Below are 23,258 nucleotides of genomic sequence, written 5' to 3'. Positions count from 1 at the left end.
AGTAAGCGATGTGAAGACAGAGGCAGAGATTGGAGTGATGCAGCCGCAAGTCAAGGACTGCTAATAGTCACCAGAAGTTGGAAGAGGCAGAGAATGGATTCTCCCTGTCCTAGTCAGCCCAGGCTGCCATAACAAAATATCACAGATATGGTGGCTTAAACAACTGACATTTATTTCTCAGAGTTCTGAAGTCTGGGTAATCCAAGATCAAGGTGTTGGTTGATTCAGTTCCCCAATGAGGGCCTGCTTCTTGGATTGCAGACGGCCACATTTTCTGTTGTTTTAATTCACAGTTCATAGTCATTTGTTATAGCAACCCTGGGAATTTCATACAGAGAGCAATATGGAGAATCTGACAGAAGTATATTCTAATCAGAATGAACAGCAAGGGAAAACTTCCAAGATCATCTATAGAGAATGTACCACTTATCAAAGGTCATGAAAGAAGATTTGGGGAAAATACACCACGTTCATAAAGATGCCATTTTTCTCCAAGGTAATCTATAAATCCAATGCTATTCCAGTCAGTATCCCAAAAGATTTCTCATGTAAATTTACAAACTGATTTTAAAATGTATATGGAAGATCACAGCCAAAACAATTCTGAAAAATAAAAGAACAACAGGTATAATATTTACTTAACATATATTGTCTTATAAAGTTAGATAATTAAGAGAATGTGATATTGCTATAAGGATAAACAGATCAAAAGAGCTTAATTTCAGGCTTCCCTGGTGGCACAGTGGTTGAGAGTCTGCCTGCCGATGCAGGGGACACGGATTCGTGCCCCAGACAGGGAGGATCCCACGTGCCGCGGAGCGGCTGGGCCTGTGAGCCATGGCCACTGAGCCTGCACGTCCGGAGCCTGTGCTCCGCAACGGGAGAGGCCACAGCAGTGAGAGGCCCGCGTACCGCAAAAAAAAAAAAAAAAAGAGCTTAATTTCAAAACCTAAAAATAGACCTTTATTTATGAATACATACAAACAGTAACAAAATATATGTATACATATATATTATATACACACACATATATATACATATATTTGAAAAGTCAACAAAGGTGGCATTTTAGATCAGAGGAACAAAGAAAATTTATTTAAATAATGCAGGTGTGCATTATTATACGATTATAAATACATATATATTATATATAAAAAATAAATATAATATAATATTATATATAATTTATATTATATTTATATTATATATTATGTTATAGTATATGTTATATATAATTTATATTATATATAAAAGGAAATTCCAGGTAGATTTAAAAACTAAATATAAAAAAAATCCAACTTCACAAATTTTAAAAAACAATATTGGGAAATACCTTTATGACCTCAGAGTTAAAATTTTCTTAAATAAGACCCCAAAATCCAGAACTGTAAAGAAAAGTATTTCATAAATTCAATTACTTAAAATATTTAAAGACAATATTATAATAGTGAAATGAAAAGGCTCAGAGTTTACTTCACTTGGAATTTATATAAATGACAAAGACTGAGTGTCCAGAATATATAAAGAACATCTACAAAACCAGTAAGAAAAAGACAAACAATTTTACGATTTGCTTTTCCACATTCAACATTCCACAGGCATACAACGGAGGTCTGCAGATGCTGCATGATACACAAATACCCTTGACGCCTTAGTCGGGAGAATGGTCCCTCCTCGGGGAGGAGGTGGAATGGGGATCAGAGGGACCCACAGGACAATAATCATGTGTGCACTGTTTTCCTTCTTGACCTTTCTATTTCTATTTACATGGGTTTTCATGTCGTTACATGTTTCTATACCTGAATTACTCCATAATAAATAAAAACCCAACACAGTTAAAAACAGTAATAAACTGATCAAGCATAGGGGAAAAGAAAAGGACCTCATAGAACTGATTCATTACCTTCCCTGTAACCATGAACAGAGGTAAAATACTCATTATTAGCTTTTTGCAATTCTTCTTCCTGGATCACATATTAAAAAGTTAAAGTCTCCTATTCTGTATTTATATTAGAAAACTGTATTTACCAATTTCACATTATTATGCTTAAACAATAATTCTTACAGTAGTCATAAATTCTTCTGCTACTGCCTATAGCTCTTTTGAGTCAAAAAAAAAAGAAAGGATTTAAAGATAACAGGTAACTCAGCAGAGGAAAAAGCACAGAAGTCTTGGATGCAAAAGGCCTAGATATGACGTTCAGCCATGCCTATTACTCACTGACGGGGCCTGCAATTTACACAACATCTGCGAACCTCCCTCCTCCATTCCTGATTTGTCAAACGGGAACACTAATTCTTCTTAGATGGAGCTGTACATATAGGAGGTGCCTGGCAAAAAGAGGATTCAAAAAATTTTTTAAGCCAGACATGGCCTCTTGGGGTAGGAGATTTGTTTTTCTCTTTGGATTCCCTGGTTAATCAATATAATCCTTCTTTCCTTCCTTTGTAAATAGTGGTCCAGGCAAGGTTCACAGCAGGAGTCATCCTTCCCAGGTACAAGCAGGAAGGGGTGCTCTACCTAAACAGAATTTTTAAATGATAATGAAGGTCTTCCCTGGTGGCGCAGTGGTTGAGAGTCCACCGGCCGATGCAGGGGACGCAGGTTCGTGCCCCGGTCCGGGAAGATCCCATATGCCGCGGAGCGGCTGGGCCCGTGAGCCATGGCCGCTGAGCCTGAGCGTCCGGAGCCTGTGCTCCACAACGGGAGAGGCCACAACAGTGAGAGGACCGCATACCGCAAAAAATAAAATAAAATAAAATAAAATAAAATGATAATGAAGCCCACTAAAAGCCTGCCTGCTGTTGACTGCTACCCTGTGCTGGCATTTAAATAATGTCAATACTAAAATACTCCTCTTCTACTATGGTAGACCACTCCCACTGTCCTCCCCCTTGGTAAGCCGCTGCTCCTTTATGCCTTCCTCTCTTTGTAGTACACAGCAGTTTAGATTCTGACAGCGGTCTGCCTGCTCCATCTCTAACTCTGAAGCAGCTGAATGTGGCTGAAGAAAAACACACAACCAAGCTAACAATTCCACTTTTGCATTCGTGACCTCAAATCCCAAATGGGCACTATACACTGGTGAGTATTTTACTACACTTTCTTGGAATATTTCTTTTCTCACTATCCAAAATCACCACATCACACCTTTTTCTTCCTTCTCAAATCTACAACACTCCACCCCTGCCATTCTGCTCATTATCAGCTGATGACTGACTCTTACTTCAATGAGCAAGTAGAAGGACTGGGATGAGAATTCCCTAAGCTTCCCACCATCAAACATGCTACTTCTACCTCTGAAATCTACCTTCCTGCCTCCTCTTCCAATAGGTGAGGTGTTCCTGCTTCTATATGCTTCTCCACTGGTGCTTTGGATCACGTCCCCTATCACCATTCCAAGGCTTCGGGCACACGAAAACCTCCTCTCTCTCAAGTGATAATTTTAAGTAATGAAAGGATGGTCATGGATGGAAGGATGGGTGAATCCATGAATGGGGAGAGAGAAAAAGCAAGAATTATGTTCCCATGATCACACCTCCTTAGAGCTACAACCCCACCTTGTTTTAGTTCCTTTCTCAGTAATAGTTTTCTAAATTGATGTCTAAAATCATTCTCTCCACTTCCTCACTTCTTAGCCTCTCATCAATTTGATCTCACTGGACTTGGTCACCACCATTCTGCAGAAACTACAGTAAGCAAGATCACCAAAAATCTCCATCACATCCAAACCAACGTCGTTTCCCTGCCCTTATCTCAAACTCCCCGCAGCACTCAGCTACTTACTGCTCCCCTCCCCTCGAGACGTCTCTTCCTCTTGTGGCAGCACACTGGTGTCCTTCCTGCCGCCTAACCAACTGCTCGCATCTTCAGATACCACCTGTACACTTCCTTCTCACAAATCTTTATCTCCAGCTCCAGCCTCTCCCCTGAACTCTGTCTAAAAGGCATTTATTTCCATTTTAACATGTCCAGAACGGAACTCTTGATTTTCCCCCATATATGTTCATCTACCATGTTCATCTTATTAGCAAATGACACTACAGCCCACCTAGTTACTCAAGCCAGAAACCTAACAGTTACTTTTTATTCTTTTTTTCTCACATCCCAAATTACCTCACATCATATCAACAGTCGTAACTCTGAAATATATCCTAACTCTAACCATTTCATTCTGTGAAATAAAATTCATATTTTATGGCAAGACTAGAAAAATTTAAACATAAAAAATCTTCTCTGCCCCTTGGCCTCCTCTCTCCCCCCACTGTGTGTTGTGTATCTGCATTATGCATCAACCAATACCTCCACCATCAGCAGGAATACCCGGTCAATCGTAAAGAGCAACATTCTCCTAGCATCAACAAGACAACTCCTTAAGAGGTAACGTTCCTTCTTGATCTTGTAAGGGGTCACATGACCCACCAGGACGACGCTTAGATCTGGATTACGTAAAATGTCAATAATATGTTATTTGATGTACAGCTCTCAGTCTCAAAAACAAACCAACAACCTCATATAACTGCGACTTGACTTCTAACCCACCGTTCTCAGAGCTTTCTGAGATGCTCTTCCTGGGCTATAATCCTCAAATTTGGCTTGAATAAAATTTTCCATTTCTTTCTTAGATCGACTGATTAATTTTTCAATGACAATTCCATTCTTTATCATCTAAGTCACCTTCTCCTTCTGCTTGACCACACATCATTCTTGCACCAAAAATTCTATATTCCATAAAAAAAAGCACAGGCTTTTAAAGTGCGTATCAGATCACGTTGCTCCCCTGGTGAAAACTCTCCAAGGACTTCCCATAACACCTAATAAAATCCAAAACCCTCACTGTGGCCTAGAAGTGCCCACACCGTCTCGTTCATCTCTATCTATGCGATCTTATCTTGTGAGGCCCTCCCCGTCACTCAATACACTTCGGCACCTTCTTTTTCTGGATGCGATCAAGACCCTTCTCCTTAGAATAAGTTCACATCCCCATTTGCCTGGGTGGTCCAGGTTTGCATCTGTTATTCTGATGTCCTACCCACTTTTGTATTTGGCCCAGACTTATCTTTTACTTTAATACCAAGGCTTATTAACTGTTACGTTAAAATAAGCCAGGATGAATTTGGTAGATCCTCATTTTGTACTTCTAGTTACTACCCTGGTCTTGCCTAATAGTATGTGAGACACGTGCAGTGAACTCAGTTCTCACTTTAACTGGTTAAATCTGAAAGGTGACCTCAGTGAGGATCCTGTTTCCCAGACCCTTTCCAATGGAAAAGGTCCAAACAAGCTTCCTAAAACAAAGTGCACTGGGACAAGAGGCTAGGGAGAGCCAGCTCTTCCAGTTTTTAGTGGTGTGGGAGACGTAGTAAATGCCTCTGCCTCTGGTGTCTGAACACCAGAAAGAGACAAATCTCCACCCCAAAAGGCTAATTCTGGTACTAGCCAATGGGGCATGACCTTGGGTAATATCCTGTGGACTACTGGACTTGCTTGTCTGGGTGTTGGAGTCTCAATTAGCAGAGTCCGAGGGTTCCCATTTTGTGGGAAGCTAGTAAGAGAGGTCTGATTCTGAGCACAGATTATGGCTGATGACCTGAAAAAACGCTGCGCAGATAGGCAGCAGCTGCAGTGAAAGGGCACTTGCTCTGGTCTGCCCAGACTGCCTGGATTTTGGAAGGGACACCCAGAGCAGCAACGTCTGCAACAGCAGCTCAGAACGATGCCATTCAGCATACTCTCCCAACTTTAGGAGACAGAAACTTGGAACACCTTCATTGGACTAAGCAACCCTGGGGACCCATAGGGATATCTGGAGATGAGGAAAAAAAAGATGGGCTGCCACAGATTGTGAAATAGAGATTCAGAGTCATCTACATCTTCTGGTAAATAGTAGGAACATTTTTTTGAACTCTATTCTGGGTCATTTAACTCTCTTCTGGGTCTCCAAAATGCATAATAAATCTGAACAAACTCACTGCTTGCAAGATAACTCCTACAAAGTCCTTGATGCCTTGTCCATGCTGGGTAAACAGTAGCTAGTATCACTGATTACCTAAGCAGTACCCAGATAATGTAAGGCTCCTAGAAGTTTCCAAGAAGTTATAGACCCTGATTTACACACTCTTAGAGTTTATACTCTACTTCGGTTATAACGGAATACATACGAATTTCAATGACAACAAAAGTCAAAATGAAAGTAAGCTCAAACTAAGTATTCCAACAATAAATGCTGCAGGCGTTCAAAGAAAGGGCATTATTTTGAGCTGGGTAATATCTTTTTATATAAAAATGACTGAGGGGCTTCCCTGGTGGCGCAGTGGTTGAGAGTCTGCCTGCCGATGCAGGGGACACGGGTTCGTACCCCGGTCCGGGAAGATCCCACATGCCGCGGAGCGGCTGGGCCTGTGAGCCATGGCCGCTGGGCCTGCATGTCCGGAGCCTGTGCTCCGCAACGGGAGAGGCCACAACAGTGAGAGGCCTGTGTACCGAAAAAAAAAAAATGACTGAGTCCATGATGGCAATAGGCTATACAAATCTCGGTCAACAAAAAGTAATACTAACAACACATCCCAAAAAGAAGGCTGTAAGTACTGAGAACACGTTGAATATTTTCATTTATTTTCTTTTCCTCTAAAAATAAATAATTTACTGTTGGAAGGTCAATTAAGGTACATACTGAAAAACGACAGGAACTCAGAAAAAGAATAATATGGCCACCCATGCAGCGCCCACAATGCTATATGTACCTCAGTAAACTTCTTTGGCACTCAGCCACACAGGACCAGAAACTATATTACCAATGTCTCAGAGTAATAAAACTCAGGGATGCTAATTTATACAAACAAGGCCTACAGAGATTAATTGCCAATGGACCCTTTACACAGAGGAATGCAACTGTCATTTGGTCTAAATAGTGCACTTTTGGACACATGCTTCATGGAAACAAAATTTTCAGATGAGCTTGGTGAGGATGGACTCAGAATGGCGATAGGGCAGTTAATTTTATGACTGCATTATTCTATGACATTAGATCTAATGGACTTAGGGGTCCATCCTCTTAATAAGGAAAGAGTCACCAAATAGCCCCATACTTCATGTTGAACACCTAGAACGCGGCCTGCCTCCCAGCAGGCATTTAGTAAATATTTGCTAAATGAATGAATGAATGAAAGTTCCCCTGTGCTTGGATAATTATTGCCAAACTTTGTCTTTCTGGTTTTCTACAATTTTTCCTGAAATGTTCTAAACTGCATTATTCCAATCAACACATTTTTTGAATGACACATTAATACCTTCAGTCCTTTATAGTCAAGATTCACTAGCTGGAAAGTCGGTTGTTCTATTAAAACAGGGTTTTTCAACGTCAGCACTATTGACACCTTCACCCAGATAATTCTTTGTTGTAAAGGGCTGTCCTGTGCACTGCAGATAGTTTAGCAGCATCGCTGGCCTCTACCCACTATGCCAGTAGTGCAGGCACGCACACGCACGCGTGCGCACACACACACATGCACACTGTCTTTCCTTGTTTCCCATTAATATTTATGTCTGCAATGCATGATGATGCTTTGTTTCATGGTTTTGAGGTAGTTCATTGCAACAGGACTAAGGAAAAGAGGATTGGCTTGGGGTGGAGTGAGGCAGGGTGGAAGGAGTTTCAGAGGAAAGAATAGTTGCTAAGAACAGCGAAGTCAATCAGAAATGTCCCCAGGCATTGTCAAATATCCCCTGGGGACAAAATCAACCAGTTCTTTAAAGTGACATCTCTGTTCTTATCTATTAAGTACTAATTTCAGAATTTAACAGTTAGAGACTATGTCACTGAGTCCTTAGCCTTCACTGCTGTCTCTCCTAAACGTCACCCTTCCCCCCCCAGGTACTGTCCAGGCCACCAGACCATTACACAGATACACCACCTGCAGCAGTGATTTCAAGGGAGAGGGGAAAGAAAATAATCTGGAAGGAAATTAGGTCCCTCACTTCCACCTACCACATCCAAATACAGTAGCCCTCCATATCCGAGGGTTCCATATGCACAGATTCAACCAATCATGGACTGAAAATATTCAGGGGGAAAAAAAAAAACCCCAGAAAGTTCCAAAAAGCAAACCTTGAATTTGCCAGGGTCAGCAACTATTTACATAACGTTTACATTGTATTAGGCATTATAAGTAATCTAGAGATGATTTAAAGTATATAGGAGGGTGTGCACAGGTTATATGCAAATACTGCACCATTTTATATAGAGACCTTGAGCATCTTCGAATTTTGGTATGGGGGTGGGGGGAGATACATTGAACCAGTCGCCCCCCTACCGTGCAGATATGAGGGACCACTGTAATACCAAGGGTCCTCAGAGATACAGTGAATGTGGGTCCTATTTTATCAGTTGGGTCTTATCAACACACTTTGTCAGGTTTCATGCAGCACAAAAGAAAAGGAAAACAGGAAGCAAGGCCCCCCAAAAAGATAAAGAAGTTTGACTACAGTGACCATCCTCCCAACAAAGACTGATGTGATTTTATCAGGTTTTCTTTAAAATCCAAACGCTTCTGGCTTACCTATTCTAATACAAAGTTACTGGAAAGAAGGAAAAACACTAAAGAATTTTGAAAAGTCAGAATTCTTGACTCATTGATCCTAAAAACAAATTTATGAAACAAATATAAGCAACATATTACGACTTTTTAAAATTTAAAAAGCCTATTAACTTATATAATCATATTTTACAAATATAAACTAATATAGCATATCAAATACATAAGAAGGCAGAAATTAATACATATGCCAAATACCATCTGAGGTAAAGATTATTTTATAACTGACAGAACAGGGACCCAGACTAAACCAAAGTTATAAATAACAGAATCAGGATGATGCAAACCTTGTGTTTTATCCCCAACCCTACAGCACCTCCCTTGTGAGAGTGTAGGGGAGCAAAACCTGCCACCTCAAAATGTCTCTTTGGCATGCGGATTATTTTGAACTGAAAACAATCAAGGCCCAAAAGACTCAGGAAGAAACTTTGACCTTCCCCATAACTGCCTAAAAAACATTTAGATAGAGGGCCTATTCCAGGAAAGGAGCTATCCCCCGTATCCCTGTATATAGTAGGAACTAGTATAGTAGGAACTATAGTAGAAACTAGGTGGGTAGACAGGGAGGAACCTAGCGAATTCCTCTCTGCGTCCCATGTCTCTTCCTGGCCCAGCAAACATTTATACACCAAACATTTGTTTTTCCATCTCCATGTGCATTGCCTTCCTCCCCTTTAAGTCCCAAACCACGACCCCCAACATCCTCTTTTGTCTTTAGCTGAAGATGGTATTTAAGGGTAAGGGTTTCAGCCATTTGAGCAGTTGTTCAGTTTTTTGGGGTCTCTCCCATTGTACATATGTTATTAAAATTTTGTTTGATTTTCTCCTGCTAATGTGTCTCATGTCACTTTACTTCTTAGACCAGCCAGAAGAACCTAGAAGGGTAGAGAAAAATTTCTTCCTGCCCGACATGAATATATCTCATTATTCTTTCTCTGATTTCATAAAAACCGTAATAACTATCGTAACTTCTATGTATGCCTAAATTGTTGATACAGCAAATATCACTTTATCTAAAATATTTTAAAACACTATACAAATTTAAACATAAACATTCTCAATGATTTCAATTGGTTAAATTAAACTTTGTTTGGGAATTCCCCGGCAGTCCAGTGATTAGGACTCTGCGCTTCCACTGCAGGGGGCAATGGTTCGATCCCTGGTTAGGGAACTAAGATCCCACAAGCTGTGTGGGGTGTGGCAAAAAAATATTTTTTTTATAAAAATATTAAACTTTAATTTAAGATTTTGATGATCTTAAAAATATAAGATAATAATGTACAAGAGTGAAAAAAAAAATGGAACACTTAGCCAGAAATTCTATTTAGTCATATGCTGGGATGATTCAGCTACATAAAGTTAGTTAAATCAAACATATGACCAAAACCTAATGAATATTTTTATAAAATAACTATATATAAGATGTTAGTATATTTGAGCCATGTTTGGTCCTATTCAGGGGAATGGAATGTTTTTCTGGACATAACAGGAACTTCAATCCCACAGAAACTCTGGGAGACTGATGGTCTCCTCTCCCTGGCTATAGAGCAGGTCTCAAAAAGTCATGGATATTTTTCTGTTTTAAAGTCAGACAGGGTATTCCAACAGCTTTTTACTATACCTTAGAACCAGATACAACTGCCTTCAGAGACATTTTTTCCTTCATCCTGAGTCTTCTCTTAATTCTCTTCTCTTCTCAAATGACCAGCCAGGAAAATCAGAAAAGTTTAATGTGCCCAGAGTCACAAAAACACCGTTCTGATAAGCACTGGGAGCAAGGGCATGTCTACCAACAGCTCTGATCTATTTCAGGAGCTCTCTACAAGAGGGTCCTAAGCTAAAGTTGTTTTTTTTTGTTGTTTGTTTTTGTTTTTGCGGTACGCGGGCCTCTCACCACTGTGGCCTCTCCTGTTGTGGAACACAGGCTCCGGACGCGCAGGTTCAGCGGCCATGGCTCACGGGCCCAACCGCTCCGCAGCAGGTGGGATCTTCCCAGACCGGGTCACGAACCTGTGTCCCCTGCATCGGCAGGAGGACTCCCAACCACTGCGCCACCAGGGCAGCCCCTAAGGTAAATTTTTCAGCCAATAAATTTGGTTTAAATATGAAGTGGATAACAGGATAACATCAGTCCAACCTTCAGGACTTTTCCACTTCCAATAATTACCTACAACAATACCGCAGGGTACTTACACTTATCACCAGTAACCAACCTTTCTGCAGAAACAACTCTTTCCTAAATACTTAAATAAAGAATAATAAAGGGCAACCGTCAGAAATGTAAAGACTCACAAAAATTTTGATCATTGTTCTTTGCCTACCACCCACAGAAAAACCCTTAAGCCTAAACTGTGGTTACAAGTTAAGTATACCATTAATTTTGAGCAGGAGAAACTATTAGCATATCATCAGCTGTCAGTCACCCCAAGACTAAGTCTCTCCTGGCTGGAGTTGTCTTGTTTTGTTTTCGACTTATTTTTTTAAGTAAATGCTTAGGACCACATATTATTTTTCACAAAGAGAAAAGTACAAAAACTGTACTGACCTATGTGATTTATCATGGTTAACAAATCAATTTTAAAAACGAAAAAGAATTTCAACAAAACATATTGCTGATTTTGGTATTAGAATGATGGTGGCCTCATGAGTTCAGAAGTGTTCCTTCCTCTGCAATTTTCTGGAATAGTTTCAGAAGGATAGGTGTTAACTCTTCTCTAAATGTTTGGTAGAATTCACCTGTAAAGCCATCTGGTCTTGTACTTTTGTTTGTTGGGAGTTTTTAAATTACTGATTCAATTTCGGTAGTTAATTGGTCTGTTTGCATTTTCCATTTTTTCCTGGTTCAGTCCTGGGAGACAGTACCTTTCTAAGACTTTGTCCATTTCTTGTAGGTTGTCCATTTTATTGGTGCATAGTTGCTCATAGTAGTCTATTATGCTTTATATCCTGTAACTTCTCCTTTTTCATTTCTGATTTTATTGATTTGGGCCCTCTCTCTTTTTTTCTTGATGAGTCTGGCTAAAGATTTATCAATTTTGTTTATCTTTTCAAAGAACCAGCTTTTAGTTTCATGGATCTTTTCAACTGTTTTTTTAGATACCACTGTTTGCAGACAACATGATACTATACACAGAAAATCCTAAGGAAGCTACCAGAAAACTACTAGAGTTCATCAATGAATTCAGTAAAGTTGCAGGACACAAAATTAATACACAGAAATCTGTCACATTTCCATACACTAACAACGAAACAGCAGAAAGAGAAATTATGGAAACAATCCCATTTACCAATGCATCAAAAAGAATAAAATACCTAGGAATAAACCTACCTAAGGAGACAAAAGACCTGTATTCCAACAAACTATAAGATGCTGATGAAAGAAATTGAAGACCACACAAACAGATGGAAAGATATACTGTGTTCTTGGATTGGAAGAATCAATACTGTTAAAATGACCATTCTACACAAGGCAATCTACAGATTCAATGCAATCCCTATCAAATTACCAATGGCATTTTTCACAGAACTAGAACAAAATTTTTTTAAATTTCTACAGAAACACAAAAGACCCCAAATAGCCAAAGCAATCTTGAGAAAGAAGAACAGAGCTGGAGGAATCAGGCTCCCTGACTTCAGACTATACTACAAAGCTACAGTAATCAAGGCAGTATGGTACTGGCACAAAAACAGACATATAGGTCAATGGAACAGGATAGAAAGCCCAGAAATAAACCCACACACTTACGGTCAATTAACCTATAACAAAGGAGGCAAGAACATACAATGGAGAAAAGACAGTCTCTTCAATAAGTGGTGCTGGGAAAACTAGACAGCTACATGTAAAAGAATGAATTAGAACATTCTCTAACACATATACAAAAATAAACTCAAAATAGATTAAAGACCTAAATGTAAGACGAGATTACCATAAAACTCCTCAAGGAAAACATAGGCAGAACACTTTGACATATATTGCAGCAATGTTTTTTGGATCTGTCTCCTTGAGTAATGGAAATAAAAACAAAAATAAACAAATGGGGCCTAATTAAACTGAAAAGCTTTTGCACAGCAAAGGAAACCACAAACAAAATGAAAAGACAACCTACAGAATGGGAGAAAATATTTGCAAACAATTCAACGGACAAGGGATTAATTTCCCAAATATACAAACTGCTCATACAGCTCAATATCCAAAAAACAAACAACCCAATCAAAAAATGGGCAGAAGATCTAAACAGACATTTCTCCAAAGAAGACAGACTGATGGCCAACAGGCACATGAAAAAAAAGTTCAACATTGCTAATTACTAGAGAAATGCAAATCAAAGCTACAGTGAGGTATAACCTCACACAGGTCAGAACAACCAGCATCAAAATGTCTACAAATAATAAATGCTAGAGAGGGACTTCCCTAGCAGTCCAGTGGTTAAGACCCCATGCTTCCACTGCAGGGGGCATGGGTTTTATGCCTGGTCAGGGAACTAAGATCCTTCATGCCACACAGTGCAGCCAAAAAAAAGAAAAAAAAGGAAAAAAAAAAAAGCTAGAGACAGTGTGGAGAAAAAGGAATCTTCCTACACTGTTGGTGGGAATGTAAATTGGTACAGCCACTACAGAGAACAGTACGGAGGTTCCTTAAAAAACTAAAAATAGAGCTACCATATGATCCAGCAATCCCACTCCTGGGCATATATGTGGAGAAAACTATAACTCAAAAAGATACATGCACCCCAATGTTCTTAGCAGCACTATTTACAATAGCCAAAACATGGAAGCAACCTAAATGTCCATCAACAGATAAATGGATAAAGATGTGGTATTTACATACACACACACACACACACACACACACACACACACACATACATACACAATGGAATATTACTCAGCCATAAAAAAGAATGAAATAATACCATCTGCAGCAACATGGATGGACCTAGAGATTATCATACTAAGTAAGCCAGACAATGAAAGACAAGTATCATATAATATCACTTATGTATGGAATCTAAAAAAATCATACAAATGAACTTATTTATAAAAGAGAAACAGACTCACAGACACAGAAAACAAACTTGTGGTTACCAAAAGGGAAAGGGGCGAGGGGAGGGATAAATTAGGAGTTGGGGGTTAACATATAAACACTACTATATGCAAAATAGATAACCAACAAGGACCTACTGTATAGCACAGGGAACTCTACTCAATATCTTGTAATAACCTATAAAGGAAACTAATCTGAAAAAGAATATATATATACACACACACAGGTAGAACTGAATCACTGTGCTGTACACCTGAAACTAACACAACATTGTAAATCAACTATACCTCAATACAAAAACAAAAAGAAACAAAACAAATATTGATGAAAAAAATCAGGTAAGGTTTTAAAAGCTGCCCTGGGTAAAAAGGGTAATTAGTCTGGGTAACTCCAATTTTGTTAATTCTTTTAGTAATTGTCAGATTATGGACACATGATTATTCCACTTAATTTGCCAAGTGATCTTCCCAGTGTGCATCTGCAATGTTTGAGTTTTCTATAATTTCTTCCTTTATAAAACAGAGATCATATTGTTCCTTCCTTATTCTCTGTTTTTATTTGGGGGAGTAGGAAAAGCGCTGAACCAGGATTTAGGAAAGTCATTCTAGTACTGGAGTGTCACTTGCTAATACGTGACATCATACTAACCTCAGTATCCTCATCTTTAAAACATAATGTTATTTCCCTTTTCTACTTCATATAGTTAAAAATAATATATGATCCAGCAATCCCACTCCTGAGCATATATCTGGAGAAAACTATAACTCAAAAAGATACATGCACCCCAATGTTTATATATTTATAGTTACAAATAACCATGAAATGAGATAATGCACATGAAAATAATCTCGAATTGTAATACCCTATATAAAACTAAGATGCTATTAGCAGGACTTCACAGTGAAAGCCAAAGACACTATTTGGGCCTACGAATAGTCACAGCTCCATCATTTATAGATCTTAGATATGACCCTCAGTTTTTAAGGACTCCAAGTATTCATGTTTCCCTAACCCCATTAGCACATATCAGTCAAAAATCACTGACATTATGTTCCAGAAGCCTAATTCTTATTCCATGAAAGCCTGACAGACCTGAAAAGGATAAAAATCTGGCCTACGTTAATGCCTACACTCAATTATATAATAGTGCACATACCAAAGATTTCCAAAATGTATTTCAGAACAGCAACACTGGTTCTCAAGTAGCAAAATTAACACAGGCCTTGTCTATTTCCTCTTCTCTAATTGTTAACTGGCCACACTCTGACAGTCTTTTACCAATGACCTTCCTATTGACATCGACTTCATGACATTCTGCATCTTTTGCAAATTTTGCTATTAGGCTTTGCATTACATGTGCATTGTATGTTAGTGATTGTTAATTACCAAGACTACTATGAAGTAGGAAGAGGGTTTTGAGTGTAAAATGCATTGGTTTTCAACTCATTAGTGGATGTTTTCCTATTTTGATGGCCTTAGCATCCCTGTGCACTCAGTGTGGAAACTATAGTAATGAATACTCAGATAACAAGGACACCCTATTCCTACCTCAAAAGGTTGTTCTGAGAATAAAGGTGAAATTCTGCTTGGCACACAGTAAGCCTCAATAAATGTTGCTTACTGGTAGACAGAAGGCAGTAAGCAGAAGCCATGAGGCAGAAACAAGGAGGGACAAAAGCAGTAACCAATTATGGAATAGGAAGACATCTACAAAGGGAAGCAAGGAGAGGAGTGCTGAGTCACAAGCATGACAGACAAGTAGAATCACCCTTGGCTCCCAGAGCTGGGCCAGATTTTGAGCACTGCAGCCTTGCTCAGAGTTTCCTGGCTCTCCCTTCAGACTGCGTGTACACAGTGACAATACACTGCTATCACCTGGGGTAACCGACGATGCCTCAATCAGGAAATAACCAAACACACCAACGGGATCTCTTTGTTAAATTTTAGTCAACCAGACTTGCCTCTGGGGGAGATACTGACAAAAGAAACATTCCTTTCACTGAATGAAAGAGCCCCTTTCTTTTCTGATTTAACTGAGTCTCTTAACTGTTCTCTTCCTTCACTTTCAACAGATCCCAAAGGATACTTTCTCCACCTTCATGGGAAACACACACACACACACACACACACACACACAGTTTCTTGGTAATATATTAAGTGTGTACAGCACTCCACAATTTACAAAGCATTTTATTTCACATCCAGGAGAGTATAAAAATAACAAACTCTGGGAATGGAATATAGGGATTTTCATTTTTAATGAGATCCCTAGATGACTAGCCAATCCTTTTATTTCAGTTTCTTTCACTCACTAAATGAAAATCAAATTCCAGTTTTACCTTCCTAGGAATATCTGCCCGTCATCTGAAGTTGTGGGTGTGTAAACACTCTTGAATCACACACATATAAACAGTCTCTTGGTTTATTACGTAAATTACTAAGAATAACATTCATGGGTTTTCTATTAATCAACTAATTCATTATTTCATTCAACAATTATATTGACCATGCAATTACCATGTGCCAAGCAATGTATTCAAGGCTGGATTTCACCAGCTCAACTTTCACGACCGACCTTTTACAAGCCATAATTACACAGCCAGGGTACCCATGAGACCTACTGACGACAACCCAAACTGAGCTTCCCATAGAAACATCAATTCTACAGTGGAACAATTACAGGCTTGGGATTCAAACTCTGGCTCTGCCGGACTTGCTTGCTATTTAGTTGGGGCAGCTTCTTCAGGTCTCCAAGCATCTGTAAGATGGAGATAATAGCACCTACCTCACAAACGTGGAAGGATAAGAGAGAATGATAATAATATAGAGTGCCTGGTCAGTGTTTGGCACATATAATAGGTGTTCAATAAACAAAGCCTACTGCCTTTATTATGAAAGGGCCAGACTTTTTTCCAAGGAAGATTCTTGAAAACCCCATTCTCGTGTATTTTTTTTTCTTTTTTTTACAGCAGGTTCTTATTAGTCATCAATTTTATACACATTAGTGTATACATGTCAATCCCAATCACCCAATTCATCACACCACCATCCCCATCCCCCAGCCGCTTTCCCCCCTTGGTGTCCATACATTTGTTCTCTACAACTGTGTCTCTATTTCTGCCCTGCAAACCAGTTCATCTGTACCATTCTTCTAAGCTCCACATATATGCGTTAATATACGATATTTGTTTTTCTCTTTCTGGCTTACTTCATCTCATGTATTATTAACGTTCTCATTTTTCAAATGGAGAAAAATTAAGCTCAGGGAAGTTAAATCCTTCATTCATGTATCAAGTGTGGTCAGTCCTTACTGTGTCCAGACAAGGGCTGTTCTCTGCAGATACAGGGATGCAAAGGACAGAGTCTCTGGCCTCAAGCACCACTGTCTCACAGGGGAAACGCAGGAGAAGCGAACTGCCCCAGAAGAGGGAAGCACGGGGCCGGGGTAGCACACAAGTGAGCTCGCTCAGGATGCAGGGGGCCTCGAGGAGGCTCTCCAGAGGGGGTGTCCCAGCTGAGTCATGAGGGAAGTAAACGTGACAAAAGCAGATACCCACTAGCAGCCTGGCTTGAATGAAACCAAATCCTTGTCTCCAAGACCCGTGAGTGTCCCACTATTCCACAGCTCCTGTGATTAGATTCAATTAACAAGGATTTTCTTAGCGCTTGCTTTATGGAAATGTCTGTACTGGATGGCAACAAAGGTGAATCATCGTAGTTCTTATCTCACGGTAAGACAGACATACAGATAGCAAACTCAACCAATACCAAATCTAAGTTTGACCTTCAAAAGCAGGTGCTGGACTTTCTGCTTGAGCTTTCACCTAGTTCTCAGACCCTTGGTGTGGATGCTAGTAATTCCTGCCCTGGGGAAGCAGGTCAACAACACTGCCCACCCTGTGAATTGTCCCAGGCAGCAAAGCCGGGCAGATATTATTCACCACCTCATCTGTGAATTATGATATAAATTCTTCAATTTCTGCAAAGGAGCTTCTTTTATCACTTGTAGGTACCACGAATTCTATATTTCACTGTGCACAGTGTTTCTGCTTCCTTGAAACTGTTCACAGTGGAAATATTTAAAATATTTTATTTAAGGTATCTGCATCTTTATAACTGAAATTTTTCTTTAGTTTTCTTTTGAGCAATTGGGGAGGGCTTCCCTGGCGGCGCAGTGGTTGAGAGTCCGCCTGCCGATGCAGGGGACACGGGTTCGTGCCCCGGTCCGGGAAGATCCCACACGCCGCGGAGCGGCTGGGCCCGTGAGCCATGGCCGCTGAGCCTGCACGTCCGGAGCCTGTGCTCCGCAACGGGAGAGGCCACAACAGTGAGAGGCCTGCATACCGCAAAAAAAAAAAAGAATTATTGGGGAAACTTCCTGTCATTCTGTGCTTTGGAGCGATACAGGAATTATCAGACCCTTAGCAGTTTTATTCAGTTCATCTGAAAAATCCATTGAACCCTGAAGTCACTACTCACTAACAGCAGTGCTCCCCATTCAGTACAGACTCACCTTCACACGCCTTCTCAACACTGCACTCAAATAACCACTGAGTGACAAACGTGGATGGGTTCATTTATCTTCAGTCTTTCTTCTACTGTATGTGGAATCTAAAAAATAAAACAAACGAATGAATATAACAAAACAGAAACAGACTCAGATACAGAGAACAAACTGGTTACCAACAGGGAGAGGGAAGAGGAATGGGGCAACACAAGTGAAGGGGATTAAGAGGTACAAACTACTAGGTATAAAATGAGTAAGATACAAGGATGTAATGTGCACCACAGGGAATATAGCCAATATTTCATAATAGCTTCATATGAGTATTATCTATAAAAATATTGAATCACTATGTTGTATACCTGAAACTAATGTAATAGTTGATTGTAAATCAACTATACTTCAAATTTAAAAGAAATTAAGACAAGTTACTTTCTGTGTATGGCTTTGACCACATTCCACAGCTTTTCATAGATGACTGTCCCATTTTAATAATTTCTAAATAGCCTTTGACTTTTATTTTTATTTCCTCCTTTGCTTACAAGCTCTTCATCTCATACACTCTCCATAAAAAACAAAACCCAGGGAAACACAGCATGTGGATCACTGGTACACCTTCTAAAATAATGTAATATCCCCCTCACCCATGACCCCTATAGCACACCCTTGTTCAAACCTGTTGCTCCAAAAAGGAAACTTTTTCAGGTTACATTGAGGACACTGTCCACTTACTTCTCAAGAGGAACCAACTTACCTGCTATTCAAGTCTGATAGGTTTTTGCTTCCATTTTGTCCTTTCTGTTTCACATATTCCCCAAGTTCCATATTTCTTATATGTCAGTGGTACATTTTCCTCTTTTCAGCAGTCCTACAAAGTTTCCTCTTTTCTTTTCTTCTCTCTCTTTTTAACTTCTTCCCATTTCAGTGGACTGTGGGAAAGAACAGGAGGTAATTGCACAGGCTCAAGACAAGAAGACCTCAAAGCAGAAATCCAGAAAATTTTTTGAACTCTTTTAAGTGCTACCCAATTGATCATACTCTTAATAAGGCTTTCTTATTTGTTTTCCTCTTCCTGAACCTAAGAAAATTATCTAAACTGATAATTGTACATATTATATATTATAATGTTATAATAAATTGAACATTACAATCCAAATAATGCAATACTGCTTATATGCGAACAGAAATTCAGAGTTTAAAAGCAGTGAAAGTATAAAGGAAATTATTTTCTATCATTACGAAAGTTTTAAAACCATTAGGAAATGTTCTGTTTTCTAAAATCTACAATGCGTTGAGCCTCAGTCCATTTGTCTGATGGAAGCAAAAAAGAGGCAACCTATTACATAATGGTCCAAACTGGAAATTCCTAAAAATAAGAAACAAGCTACTTTTATATTAGATCTAATTTACTATTAAATTGTCTAATTAAGACAAATACACACACACACACACACACACATATACACATCTATATGGCTTCATTCAAATATATATGGTAAGAGACAGTGAAAGGAAAACAAATGATAATACCGTGTGACCTTTTTAATCCTGTGGGGTTTTTTTTTTTTAACATTTTTATTAGAGGAAATGTGAGATTTTTCACACGTTCATAATGTTTTAAATGAATAGCCTCTAAACCTGTAAACCTATTTACAATAGGTAAAAGTCAGATTTTTAAGAAAACCAACAAATAGATTATTTCATAAATTGCACACAGAAAAAATACCAACAGAAAGAATAGAAAACTTACAAACACTGCAAAGTTCAATGTTAGTATGGAAAGTTTATAAGGTTACAATAGGAATTTAATTACAGATATGGAGAACATATGAACCTCTGGCACAAGTCACACTGGTAACAGATGTCAAACGCCCTGGAAAAGTTACCATGCATGCATTCATTCACTCATTTACTCATTCATATGTCCACCCATCCATTTCATTCCCTCAGTAAATATTTACTGAGGATTCTCTATGTTCCAGGATATAATAATTTTTAAAAAGAGGAAGGAGAAGAAGAAGGAGGGGGAGGGAGAGAGAAGGGGGAGGAGAAAGAGAAATTGTCTAGTGATGAACAGTGACAAGAAACCAGGCAATTACAATTCACTGTGGTAAGTAAATTAACAGGTGCTATGACAGCACTTAAGAGGAGCACCTTATCCAGACATGTCAGTGGAGGGAAGAAAAGTGTGTAGGTGGTGTACACAAAGAAAGTTCACTTAAGCGATACCTGGAAGAGTATGAATCATACAGAAGAAAGTCAGATAAAGAGTGGAAAGAATGGAAAAAGGTCCAAGTAGAGGTAACAGCATGAGCAAATGGCTAAAGGAAAGAGGAAGCATAGCACGTGGAAGGAACTACAAAATATTCAGTAGGTAGGGGCATAGAGAGCAAGGTAGCAGTGACAGAAGATCACGTAATAAAGGATAGGCTTTCAGGGGCCAGATAGAAAGGATCTCGTAGGGCAATTTAAGGAATCTGGAACTTAAGGGTAATGACAAGCCATTAGCGGTTTTAATCAGAAAAGCAATAATGACCAGACAAGTGTTTTAGTAGAATCACGGTGCCTGAAAACAGATCATTCATTAGAGAGGATCAATTAGCAGGTGAGAGATCAATTATAAGTTTTGCCTGGATCCATAAGAGAGATGAAGAGAGAATCAGGAAAGTGGAAATGGAGTAAAGGGAAGTTTATAGTCTCAAGATACATTTAAGAAGTAAAATTAATAGGCAGGATAAACTTGATATGAAACTGGGCGAGGGAGAACTCAAAGATAAACTCAATTTGTCTTGGGTAACTGAGATAGAGAACAAAGGCAAAGAAACAGGTTTAGGTGCAAAGATGGGAAATGCTGTTTTCAACAAGTTCACTTGAACCGCCTATGAGTCATCTAGGTGAATCAAGCTAATGGACAATTAGCTAAAAAGGTCTGAGATGAGGAGAGAGACGAGCATAGACATTCATCAGCACACAGACCACAGCTGAGTTTATGGGAGTGACTGCATAGCGTGAATGTGCAGAGCGAAAACAGAAGACATCTAAGGAACTTCAGCATTTAAGGGACAAACAAGCAGATGCTGCAAAGAAGGTGGAAAGAAAACCCTCTTCCCAAACAGAGTCAATTTGATATCCCTATAAAAATTCCCTGGCTTGGATCTGGGAGACCCACAGAGAAAGTTCTCCTGACCAGCTTAAACTCAACGTCTTTGCTAAGCTTTCTAACATCTGATAGCCACCATCACCCACCCACTTCTCTACCCTCCTCCAAAACAACTGACACACACACTCTTACCTTTTTATCAAGTTCATAAGCTCTTCTCTCCTGAAAATAAAAAAAACAGTCTGCTAAGAAGGTCTGTTTATATATTATATGACAAACAAACATTAAGTATTTAATGTTTAGAAAAAAAAGGGAGACGCTCCACCTGGGTGGTAGTCTCACAAAGCAGAGACACCTCCCTCCAGAAGTCCCTCAGGTTTGCTACAGTCATCCACCAGCCCAAGGGATCATGATGTTCTCCAAGGGGCAGGACAGCCAGGGTCTCCCAAAGGTGGAAAAGAGAAGACAAAGAACAAATTGACAAGCTGACTGAAATTCTGTAGCTCTCAGCTGCAGCAGGCTGTTTCAGGACAAGAATTAAAGGCTTATCACCTTTTGGAAAGACAGCACGAAGAATGACTCAGAGCATAATTCCTTGTACCTTGACATAAATGTTGATTTATTCTTTCAAGAAAACTCTACAATATGTTAAAAAAAAAAATTAGCACTCTTGGAAAAAGACTGTCTCAGTCCTGCCAAAGATGAACTTTTCACACCAGCTTGAGCCCCACCAGATTCAAAATATGGAGTTTACTCACATATTTCCTGCTCTTCAGAGAGAGAAAAATGAAGACCTGCAAATATGAAGAGGCTTCCCTGGAATCCTGCAGTTACTCAGCATTTGGTCCTGCTGAATCAGTGTCTTGGACACCCAAGCCGTCGTTATTCCCATTGGACAGTGTATGCTGTGAGGAGTTTCTCCTCACCTGGTCAGCGGAGTGCAGGACTTCGGGAATGCTCGTTCAGCCGTCTCTGGGTTGGTGTCCACTGCAGTAAGAGTTCATCTCTGCCAACTCACGTGTCCCAACTTCACAGTGACCTGTGAACCAAGCCATAGAAAGAGAAGAAATGGGTGACTAGATCAACTTCTACTCCATATCCCAATTCCGGAAAACCTACAGTCTCCCTCAGGATCATGTCTCCGAGAAGAGAAAAGGCCACCAAATGAAATGCCGACATCTCACAGTCAGGGTGAATTTTTAAAAATGCAAATTGGACAACTGCTCTCACAGCCGAAACACTGGCTGTTTTGTGCTCGGCCATTACCATGGGAAGGACAGACCAGGTTTTACCACAGATTACAAGACAGGGATGAGAAATCCAAGGGGCAGAGCCAGGCACTGAGCAATACCAGCCTGTATCCGCTGAGCTCAAGACACAGGAGAAATCCAGCCAAGACCTGCAGAGCCACCCAGCCTCGCCGAGCCTGACTGACCAATCTCTAGCCTACTCCAAGCCGTATAAGTGAGCCCAGCCGGGGCAGGTGAAATGCCCAGCCCAGCCAAAGCCAGTGAACTCCCAGCCAACCTGCAGGCTCATCGCCAAAAAGACTGAGCTGTTAAGTGAGCCAGACAAAGCTTAGATCTCCCACGGCCTAAGGGTCAACTTCTGGGAGGAAAAGCTGCATCCAACATCTAATACCTCCAGAGATGATCATTCTGAACAGAAGCACCCTGAAGGGCTTCTGTATCATCAAATGTTTCACCACCTGCAAGAGTTTGAAAACATCATGTTTTCTCTGGTCACAGTTGGACTGCACATTCTTAAGGAGTGAAAACTTTTTAAAATTCCAATTATTTATTTCTTATTTTTCAAAGGTGAAATTGGTGAAGTTGAAGCCTCTCTAGTGTCCTCCATAATCCGTCCCCCATCCTTTCCCACATATGCTCAAGGCCATCCTGACGTGGAGGGGCTCTGAGAGCAGGAAGTCTTCTGTGGCCTGTTTGGGCAACAGAAGACCTCCAGGGCCACAGAATGAAAAGGTAGTCAAGAGAAAAAAAAGCATTAGCCAATAA

General features: G+C 39.8%; 1 long non-coding RNA gene across 6 annotated transcripts in view; it reads right to left on the bottom strand.

The window, feature by feature from the left end:
• Positions 1 to 23,258, bottom strand: part of LOC111177458 (uncharacterized) — a 274,619-nt gene that overhangs the window by 244,430 nt on the left and 6,931 nt on the right. For 4 of the 6 annotated variants that reach the window (XR_016391984.1, XR_016391987.1, XR_016391981.1 and 1 more), the window contains exons 2-5: positions 22,002 to 22,282; positions 21,436 to 21,465; positions 18,898 to 19,072; positions 18,153 to 18,250 (exon numbers count right to left, since the gene is read on the bottom strand). This is a non-coding gene — a long non-coding RNA (uncharacterized LOC111177458). The other 2 variants (XR_016391983.1, XR_016391989.1) reach the window with 2 other exon arrangements.

Source organism: Delphinapterus leucas, chromosome 1 (assembly GCF_059928025.1).
Source record: "Delphinapterus leucas isolate spDelLeu-1000000601 "Yukka" chromosome 1, BTC_Dleu_Yukka2, whole genome shotgun sequence".
Taxonomy (NCBI): Eukaryota; Metazoa; Chordata; class Mammalia; order Artiodactyla; family Monodontidae; genus Delphinapterus; species Delphinapterus leucas.
Note: the sequence above shows the minus strand (reverse complement) of the source record. Positions and strands in the feature narration are given on the sequence as shown.